General features: G+C 29.1%; 1 pseudogene; it reads left to right on the top strand.

Moving 5' to 3' along the window:
* The first annotated feature begins 4,282 nt into the window (after positions 1–4,282).
* Positions 4,283–11,857, top strand: part of LOC149240891 (uncharacterized) — a 92,920-nt pseudogene continuing 85,345 nt past the window's right edge.

The following is an 11,857-nucleotide window of genomic DNA, read 5'->3' as shown; positions in this document are numbered from 1 at the left end:
AATCTTGTACTAATATTTATTTTACTCATTACAAGTTTTTGAAGTGTGTATCATTTGAAGTATTTACATTGTATTATTTTATTTTGTTTTCATGCATTAAATGTGTGTGTTTGAGATTTTTTTTCCGCCATTTACTTCTTTTTCAAGTAACTTTTTGGTAGCATGCTTAATGATTTTTTCTTACATCACTACAAGATTGAAATTGCTAAACTCTCAAGACCTAATATATAAGTAAAACAACATGAACATTATATGTCGGTAATGAAAGATCGTGGTTTAAAAATCAATAAGCATTAAAGTCACATTGTCCATTGAGAAGTTATAAGCCTCAGTGTTAGCTCCTTCTAGCATTGGTTGTTAGTATAGACTAGAATAGGCTTTGATCCAACCCCTAGATAGATGATTAAATGTTGGAAATATAATACATATATTTTAACCAACACCCATGTTCACGAAGATGGAAAATGTCATGTTGAATTTTTGTACATATCTTCTATAAACATTGGGTTCTATGGTCTCTTTTAAAATATATCATGAACTCTTTCATCTCTTCTAAGAAGCTAGTAGGACTCATCATCAAACAATAAAAAATGATGTATCGGCTATACATTTTCTTCTCACCTCATATGCCAGGGGTGATCTATTATCAAAGAAGAATAGTACACCCAATCGCAAATGTCAAGGCATGCTCAACATAAAAAAGACAACATATACAAGTGTGTTAGTGAAATTGGAAAGCATCATGAACCAACGAAAATGAAAGAGTCCTAATGTTCTATTTAAAAAGTCAAATTATGCAAGGGCACTAGAGTAGTTTTTAGATGGATCACCATGGTTGTTTGTTGGATAGCTTCACTAGTCTATGAAAGTGACAACTTAATATCCCATTCACCACTCCACATTGAATGTGTTGTCTTCTACTGAAAGAGTCTTAATAGCTCAAACTTGATCCATTTCACTCTTGAAATTGAATACATGAGCCCTCAAATTACTCCTCTTGTCTCCCACTAGGAAAAATATCCGTAATGAGATAGAGGGAGCACATGATTAAACTTGTGCATATATCTACGAGTAGAACTGGAACTATTGAGACTTTTCTTGTAGCTTCTTTGAGGAGATTTTTTCATGCATACCATAGCAAAGAGTGACTTTCCTTTAAGGGAGTTGTAGAGACGAATTGTTCAACATACTCCCTTTAGTGTCCCTAGGATTATTTTGTTGTATCTCTATATACCAATAAACAAAGAAGATTTTTCTTCACATGTTCTTGAGTTCATTTATTCTATGTTTTTCATATTATGTTGCTTTGTATCTCATATTCTTTCATAGAAATAATGACATTGCATATTATTTTTACCACTCTAATCATATGGTTGTTACTATCTTGCATGTAAACCTTGCATCAAATCTCTAACAACAAAAAATAAAAAGCGGGGATATACAAATTAAACTGAGATAAGAAGAGCTTTAAAAAATTATATTATTAATTTTAAATAAATATAATTAATAAACATAATTAAAATTATAAATAAATTTAAACCTTATAATATTAATAAATTTATTTAATTATAATAAGTATTAATTATTATTTTAATAGCGATATAAAATTTTATAATAGTTTAATATAATTAGAAAAATATAATATTAATATAAAAATAAATTTAATAATAAGGAAAAAGTAAATTAACATTTCCATAATCAATGTCTTTAATAATACCAAACATTATGACAATAAATATATCTTTAATAATACTAAACATAATGACAGTAATAATAGTAAAAATAATGACACTAACCATATTTACTATCACATGTTTTATTAATTTTGATTATATTATTATACACTTGCTCATAAAATTTGGAATTTTTTGAAGATAAGGAAATAAGGAATTGGTTTTGGTTTTTTTAGAAAATATTAATAAATATAAAAAATGTAGGAGTGATTTCTTTTTTTTACTATAACTATATAAAATCCATACTAATACTAAAATTTAAAATTATATTATAAAAGATGTTAAATTAATAATAAAAAGTTATTTACATAAATTACTTTTTTTTTCAAGTAAAAAAATATTATAATTATAAGTTTAAAATTTAATGTGTTAGTTTAGTTAATAAAAGTAGATGATTTTTTAATGTTTTTAAAAGATTTTATACCATATTTGAATTTGAGTTTCCTTGAATATTATCATTAGTAAATATAAAAAGAAAAAGGAAATACTAAATACAGGGTAGTTGGATGAGTGGTTTCCTTAATTGAGAGGAGTTAAGTATCCATAGGTTTCGGGTTCAAGACCTGTTACACGAAGAAACAATAGCAACATGTCTAATACCTAACGGATTGATGTATTAAAATAAGATTTTGTGAAACCTCACAGATTTCAGTTAAAGAGTTTGTGCGCTACGCGGTACAATAGCAACATTAACCTGCTTCGGAGTTTGTGCGCGGTAACATTAATAATCGTTTCAACTCCGAAGAGATTTTCACAAACATATCATTTCAACTCCTAAAGATTTTCATAACCGTGTTGCAATTATCGTGTGAATAATATATTTCAACTCTTATAACAGTTTCATAAACGTGCAGCAATTATCGCCAGACAAGTTCACAAATTAATTTATTGGGCGCTAATTAATTTCTCCGAATTTGTTTGTTTGAGGCGCCCACTGTTACAGGATTAGAGGTCCCGCTCTCTTAGATCTTCTCTGACAATTTGGATAAACGGTCATCAACCTTTTGCAAATGCTCAGTGATCTGAATTAGTCATAATATTTTCATACGCAGCCCTCAAAAAAGACAATTTTCTACATCCTTTTAATCTGATATTGCCACTTACCCACGGACTTATACAGCAGATTCTTTATTTCCCAATTTCATTAATGTCTGTGGACATATGATTGGCCATTATAATGATAACTCTCATATATGCTGCAGTATTATATCTTAAAAAACACCATCTGAATTAATTTTATGAGCACATTATTTCCCGTACGCTTGAGCTATGTGCCAATGGGTTAAAAAATGGAGAACTAGCCAAAAGCTAATGTGAAACCTACACTTATATTATAATGGTATAACGGCCGCGATATTTCTTTTTAGAGATGTATTGAGGGTCAAGGAAAGCATTTTTTAGATCGAGTGGGTAGAGTTAGAGTTTTATTATTTTCAAAAGTCTTTTTCATAAATGTTGCGATGTAATATTTAACTAAATGTTGTGATGTAATATTTAACTTGTGTTTTTTAGGTTAGTAGAGTAGAAATGTTATAATGTAATATTTAACATTTCAATTAAATTAAATTATATAACAATTAAATAAAAATTAAAAAAATATTAATATAATGTAATGTGAATATTTTAGACTTATGAAAATAAAATAAAATTATACAAATAAAATAAGAATAAAAATATAAATGGTTCATTATATTCATGTGAAATGTAATTTATTTAAATAAGGAAATTAAACCAGTTTAGATCCATTTTAATTTCAAATTTTTTAATTAAAATAAATCTAAATTGATAATAAAACAATAAACCATATTATATATATAGCATATATTATGTTAGCACCTACTACATAACAACCACATTTATTAATAGCATTATGTTAGTCTACTTTGATAACATACATGGTGTTAGTTTACTTTGATAAGATTATGTCGTAGTTTTAATTTAATTATTTATTAAAAAATATATTTGTGAATTTAAATTTAAATGGAAATAACCCTGGACAACTCTAAACCGTGGTCAGTGAAAATTTTCTGAATCATAATTAGATTGTAATTAAACGGAATCTAGAAGATGATTATAAGAATTTGTAATTAAACAGACTCTGGCGGATGATTATAAGAATGAGCAGTTTGATTACAAGATCCATATCTAGGCTTTCTGACATCTAACCGTTAGAGGATCAAAAGCGTATTTCCCCACAGATTAAAAGCCTCTCAATCCCACACGGTGTCTTTGCAGGCAGATTAAGAATCTAAGACAATCTCAATCGGACGGCGCTCCAACGTTCTGACCGAAATTGTATGGTACAGTTGTCAGAGGGATATATTTGTCAAATTTGAAATTACCACTACATTTAATGGAGGACCACACGTTCTACATTTACTACGTTTGCCTGGATTCCAGCCCAAAATAGTCGTTGGGGCAATTCCTCCACCTCTAGAAATTTGTTTTTTAAGAAATTTGAAAATCACCACGTTCTACATTTACCACACATATACCACGCATTGAATGGAGGACGCCTTCACCCGTGTAGCTCCATCGCTTTTCGAACTATGAGAAATGCAGGGCACAGAACGAGTGAGATCGGTATTTTAGTGGCATTCATCTGTGACCTGACCATGGCCATGGATTCAAGTTCCAATAATAGGAACACTACAGTGCAAGTCCAGTTCACCATGTTTTATTTTGTTAGAAATAATTTAAAGCTCTGTGAGTTATAATTAACATTGATTTCAATTTCCCTGTTTTGTTGAATATTTGACGTTACAGTATTGTTTCTCAGCAATCATCGATCACGAATTTGTCGTTGCACTTGGCCATGGTTCTTTTACATTTGTTGTTGCACTTGGCCATGGTTCTCTTACATTTGTTGCTGCACTTGGCCATGTTCCTGAAGGCAGTTTCTGAATGCCCAGGTTAGTCTTGTTCCTGGAAGCCGCGCCTGTTATTGTTTCTCCCCATGTTATTGTTCTTTTACAGTATAGGTTAACTTTTTTCTAACATAGTTTTAGCATTTAGGTTAAGTGCGACAAAATTTATCATATTTTTCCTTTTATAATTTAAAGTTTGAACACAGAAATATTTTCTTAGTTTCAAGCGAACTCCTGAAAATTTATCTGGATTATTCTTAAAAACTAAATTTAAAATGAAATAGTTTAAATTTACGTTTTCTTGCTTTAATGCCCATGTCTCCTATAGGAAACTTTAAAGCAGATAGGTTTTCCTTCATTTTGCTTTGAATTCCAGAAAAATCCTTAAATATTGATTCAATGGTGAGAGGACAGAGAGTCCAGATTTCCCTCACTTTTAATTAATTCTTGAAAATTGATGAGAAATTAATCTTTTAAAACCTACTTTTAGGCTGAAACGGTTACATTAACGTGCTTTATTGAATTTGATAGCATTGTTGTGGTAGAGGAGGATCTTGATTTAATGATCATTGCACAATCTCAATGGCGGTTGTGAACAATATGATGCCCAATTTAACAAAGTTGTCTATTGCATTACACAGAGTTTGAAATCCAGATGTATATGGTTATTTTTTATCCAAGTATCTGTTAAATCGCTTCTCCAGCTTATTCTTTAAATTCATATAAGATTTTCACATAATAGAAATTTAAATACCACCTTTGTTATTATCTCTTAAATTAGTTCTCCAACTTATTCTTTAAATTCATATAAGACTTTCATACGATAAAATATAAGTACCACCTTTGTTAGTCAATTCTGTAGATATAAATTATTTATATCAGATTATTTACAGACTCGTCACAACAAAGCTCATTGTTCCCTGATTCCTTATAGGTTAAGGTGGTCTCAAATAAGCAGATTAGTCGGCATCTTACCACAATTACCATGAATATTTAATGGAGGTCTGATGTTCTTGAATTCTTGAGAATCTTCAGACGTGATTTTCAAAATAGTCAACTCAACTTGTATATTACCTGGCTAAGCCTACTCCCCTTCTATCTTATCTTCAACTTCTCTACCTCACTTCTCTGCATATACATCTTTGCTCGCCATCTCATGTTGTGATTCTGATGAATTTTTCTATTGTTTGAAGTCGGCTGCTACCTTTTTAATCGCCAGCCATCTCATCTTATGGAATCTGCATGAAAAGACATCGAATCAAATTTCTCCTTTTTCACAATGAAAACCAGAAACCCAAAATTTTGATATGCACTAAACATTTTACATCAAATTTGTCGTTGAATCCATTGAAAAGGGAAAATTTCTATCAAATTGCATCTGAGATGGATTGTATACCTGTATTTGGGAAAGGCGAACGCTGCCATATATCGAGATCTTTTAATTTTTAGATGGAGTCAATTACATCACGTGCAAATATGTGAACGGATTTAAGATGGGACGTTGCTATGGATGATGATCATGCATACACTGGTAAAGATTACGGATCTCTTCATTTCCCAGCAGCCATAGAGTGCTGACCATGAACGTTCATAAGCTTCCACCCCCAAACTGAAGAAACCGAATACAATTGAAGTTAAAAGTGCATAATTCATTCCTTGTTATCCGGAGTTCAAAATTTTTGGGAAAATTTGTAGAATTTCGTTGTCCACGATCTAGTCTGCTTTTTGCATATTTTTTCTTTCATAATTGATAAATATTTAAGAATCCTGTTACAGCGGAATACGGCTCTGCATCCCTTAAAGAGTATTCCGATTGTGAGTGTGTTTCTGGTTATCTCAATATAAATTCTGTACTTGACAAGCTTATATGGACTTTGCCAATGGTGTAATTTGTGGAAATTGTGTCGAGTGGAATTTAAATCTAAACCTCTTTAGTATGTATTTAAAATAAAGGTATATTTTACGAAACATTTTTGGGAATATTCTAATAGTGTGCTTTCCTAGTTATCTCATTATAATTTCTGTATTTTGAAAATATTTTATCGACGTTGCCCATGGTGTCATTTGTGTAAACTTTTTTAGCCTTTGCAATTTAAATTTAAATCTAAACTTTTTATGAATTTAAAAGTAAATGTATTTTAAGCCACATTTTTCGAATCTAAATCTAAAAATGGCCAAAGCCGGACGCTTTAGAAATATTAGCTCAGAGAATCACCCAGCAAAACCTAGGAGGAGGGATGATTTGGGAATAAATTAAATGATTTTTATCCAACCAAAACCTTTTTTATGAATTTAAAAATAAATGTATTTTAAGCAACATTTTTCAAGTCTAAATCTAAAAAGGGCCAAAGCCGGACGCTTTAGAAATATTAGCTCAGAGAATCACTAAGGAAAACCTACGAGGAGGGATTATTTGGAAATAAATTAAATGATTTTTATCCAACTAATGAGATATGATTATTTTTTGAAAAATGCATTTATTATATGTAAATATTAAATTATAAAAAAATGTATGAGATCAGAAAGTTGTATCTATATGACATGGTGTGCTTTATCAATTTTTTTTTTTAATTATAGTTTTAATTTTTATTATATTATTTTTAATAATTTCATTTTCTTCATAAATGTAAGGTAATCAAATTCACATTTAATTTTCATTTTTCAAAATTGTATGAATATATCTTAGTTATGAATATTTTTACAATATTTTGAGATGTAATTTAATATTATTTTTCATAACATTTGTAGAGTCAATTTCCATTATGTTTTACATCATTTTTATTTTCAACTATATGTATATTAGTTTCCTATTTCATTATTGCAATTAATAAAATTTTATTATTTTTCTTTCCAATATCACAAAAATAAATGAGATATAATCTTTCAAATTCTTAATAGAATTTGGAAGCTATTAAATCTTTTTGGAATTGGTAATTTCACATCTCAATGCTGGTAGGATTTCATGCTTGCAATTAAAAATGTTACAGTCATAAATCCCAAATTTCTTAATTCTTAGGTATTTTGCAATTAATAACACTATAGTCATAAATCCAAAACTCCTTCTTGTTATTTTATAGTTACATTTCCTTGTACGTTAACATTTTCATATTGGCAATTCTCAATGTAATAAACATTTACAGTGTTTAAGGGCTTGAGAATAACCAATAGAATAAGATGATGTTAATGTAATTACTAAGTTCGTTGTATGTGCGAGGGGTCTCTTATTTGACTAGATTGCCTAGCTAAGGTTCAATTTCATAGAGTAATTCAACCAAAGATGTTGCCAATGAAGTAGTTTAGTTGGTCAATTGATTGTTTAGTTCAACCAACCAGAAGTTACAAGTCACAACTACCTTTATTTATGTAACACATAAATAGACATAGATATAAAATGTAAGAGATTTTTTTTATTGTTGACTATATATTAATAGTGTAAGCTAATTAATAGATAAAATGACCCTTTTTCTAATCATTGTTTCCCTTTAATTTTGTCAAAATCTAGTAGATATTTCTAAGAAACATATATTTAAGCTATTTGATTGGGTAATTGAATATTTAAGTTGTTTGATTGACATTGTGGTTTTTTGAGGGTTCTGAATCCATTTATGCATTCAAAAACACATTCAAACAAGATATGAATATGTGGTTTCTTAGGGTGTTGAATCCATTTATGTATTAAAAAACACATTTTAAATACAAACAAATTAGAATCTCACCTAAAATTGTATTTCTAGTCACTGGAACAGGTCATTTTGTATATTAGTTAGACTATGCCTATATTAATAAAGAATACTTGTTATCGGTTGGATAATTACTCTCTATTTTCTTTTCTTCCATATTTCTATGCATGTATATTCTATATTTTATCTTGTGGTTCAATTGTTGCATTATTTGTAGCAACTTTTACTATATAATTGCTTAAATTACCACTGCATATTTTAATTTGTTTAGTTAATCTCCATGGAGATAACTAATCATTTTGAATTGCATTATCACTTAGATTAATGTAACTAATTAACATTTCTAAAATTAATGTAATTTACTAATTATCATTGTCTTCAAATGTTCAATAAATGATGACACTAGGATATATTGTAAATGGCTTAGGGCTTGTATTTAATCCATGGTTATATTATTACTGGAATCAATATTCGTGGTCCAATGATTTTAAGTTAAATTATTGTCAAAATGAATTAAACATAATATATTTGTCATATATTACCATTAGAATCAATGCAACTTATTCTTCCCCCATATCATTATGAAACCAATACAACAAAAGAATATCCAATTTTCAAATGCTTATTTATTGATCAAATATGTAAGATATCACTTGATGCAATTTTAGAGTAATTTTGATAGTTCTCAATTTTTTTCATTTTAAGGATTTAATCATAAGATTTATTTTAGATTCTACAATCCCTTTAAGTTGTTTTCTCAAATACACCCATATTGATGAATACAAGTTTACCCAAAATTTCCATACAAGATGTTATATTGTTTAATTTATATAATACGGTAGTCATGGTTGACAAATAATAGATATTCAATGGTTTTCCAAAAGTACAAATTCACTTATTTGTTATTATAAAAAAAGTTATACCATGTAAATGAGTTATTATGTTTAGGGAGGAGACTAGTGACAAACTCAGTTCTTTGTTATTACAATAAAAAAATATACTAAGTAGACGAGTTATTATGTTTAGGGAGGAGACTAAGGGTAACAGGATCAGTCTTTTACAATATGACTAAATTTTAGTTTTATTTTTAATAGTTATTAATTGGTTGATTTGATTCATTATTTTGTAATATATTTACTAGTTTAATGAATAGTTAATTGCCACCAATTTGTAGTGCATTTTCCAGTTTAATGAGTCATTAATCTCTTTCAACTTGTAGCATATTTACTAATTTAATGAGTTGTTAATTATTATGAATATGTAGTATATTTACTAGTTCATATTTGTCTTTTTTTAATGGTTTCAAATTCATTTTATTTTTATTAATAATTATTTTTTTAATATTAATTTATATGATGTGAATAACTTATTAAATGCCATGAATTTGTGTAATTTTGTATAATATTGAGATTAATTCGATTTCAATGAAACAACTTTCTAAAATTATATTTTTAAATATTAAATAAAAATTTCATATATGTGAAATGGATGGTATTAAATATATGCAGTGTAAACATGCATTAAACAATAGTATACCCAAGTACAAACACGTGATATATGTGTGTATGTCTCGCTAGGAAAATGGATCATATTTTTCTTATTAGATGAGAAACTCATCCCTAAGAGTTACAAGTTTCACAAGTTTTAAATTTTTTAATTCTTGTGGCATAAATTTCCTAATTAGAATATGGTTGGTGGATAATTTAGATTTATTTTAATTAGGGCCTTGAAATGGGAGGCTCAACTTCAAAATCCAAGTGATCTCCATGATGAAATTTGAAGTCGGTGTTGAGATCCTATTCTTTATGGAGATAGGACGAACTGCTTTATGGAAAAATGTATTTGTTACATAAGAGTAGGACAAATCCAAAATATTCTTCATTAGAGAAAAACCAGAATGAGCACAAACATTATGGGTAGAGAAATTTTCAACCTTCAAATAGGGTGTCAACAAGGAAAGAGGATACCAAATTCAGATCGAACAAGAATCAATGGCCAATAGAAATATCTCAATTGTAAGTGAATCAACACTTTAATATTTGAAATTTGTATGGATATCCAATTCATCATTTTTTTTATTATGGTTCTAAGGGATGGTAATGGTTAGGTTTTGTAGTCAAGTATGCCAAGAGTGTAGCACCCCTCTCCACACTTACCCAAGCTTATCAGTCCACTGGGGTAAATATGTGACGAAGAGTTATTATGATATGATTCAACCTCCTAGATCACCTTAGGAAGTGAAATTGACAAACGAAAATGAAACTGACCTTCCAAAAGTGCTACAGACCCTAACGATATCCACAATTAACATAGATATTCAAATAGTTTATTTAAACCTTGTGTTTAAATATTTTTGAAAAGTATGAGGTTTAAACAGTTACTCACACTTGGGTTTGGCTGCTTTGCCAAACTCGGCTAATGCCAAAAGGTTTTCCAACCTACTGAGCTCTATAAGTCTTGATTTTTAGGATCTACAACTTTGACTGTCTATATTTCACGATCCAAGAGGCCATTTTTAGACTTCCACATACCAATGGAAATCTTGTCGAGAGCTCTATCCATCAAGGTGGGTTTCATCTATATCTAAGATGAACTGCTACTCTAGAAATATCTCTAAAGTCTTTGAACATTTTCTAATTGCTCCACAAAGATTTTGCTCCTCTTTCAATCACCTTATGTCCTTCTTTGTTAATTGTTGACAACATTGTCATCAATGCATTGTTGTTGGCCATACTTTACCTTTACCTTTTCCATCAATGACAACATATTTACAACATACCCACTCTACATACTTTTAAGTAGATCCACATTGAGAAAATTTCAAAATACATGAAAAAAAACATGTTTCAAACATGTTTTTTTTCACATATTTTGACTTTTTTCTTGGAGTTGATCTACGCAAAAGTACTTTGAGTGGGTACTTATTGGATATAGAATATAATTTTACATCCAACGATTGTACATATATGAAATTTGAGTAAAAAACCAAGGAGTTAAGTTGAAAATATGATAATAAAAAAATGTATTTTATTATGTATACTATTATTTTATTATACTCCTTAGGGGACTATTTAAAACCTCAAAATTTCCCTAATGCAAGGTCCTTGTGGTAAAAACATTAGACTTTGGTTCAGTATGCTTTCAGAGATATGCCTTATGGAAGTGAGACTTTCTGAATGGTATTGAAATCAATTTCAAATATGTTAACTTGGTATTCTTCTTATTAACTTATTTTCTGGGACTTTTCGGGCAATGGAATTTTTAGTAATATAATGAGACATACATAATTACCTCAAGTAAAAACTTTAGATTCATATTTGTAGAATAAGATAGGCAGAACATTTTACAAGTTCATTCTTGTGAATAGGCTTAAAAAAAGAAGTTTTGGTAGAGTTCCATAAATTTCATTTGGAGATTCAAATTTTGGTTAGACCCAGTGAAGGTAAAAGTAGCACATAGAACTAGTGAAGGTAAAAGTAGCAAGTAGGCTTGGTGAAGGTGGAAGTAGTGAGAAAACTTTGTGAAGGTGGAATTAGTGAGCAAGTATTTCTTGAATTCTTTTCATGCGCTCTTCCTC

This window comes from Pinus tabuliformis, chromosome 8 (assembly GCF_031772625.1).
Source record: "Pinus tabuliformis cultivar Carrire ecotype Pingquan chromosome 8, CPIR1, whole genome shotgun sequence".
Lineage (NCBI taxonomy): Eukaryota > Viridiplantae > Streptophyta > Pinopsida > Pinales > Pinaceae > Pinus > Pinus tabuliformis.
The sequence above is the reverse complement of the archived record's forward strand: the minus strand, read 5'-3'. Positions and strand labels throughout refer to the sequence as shown.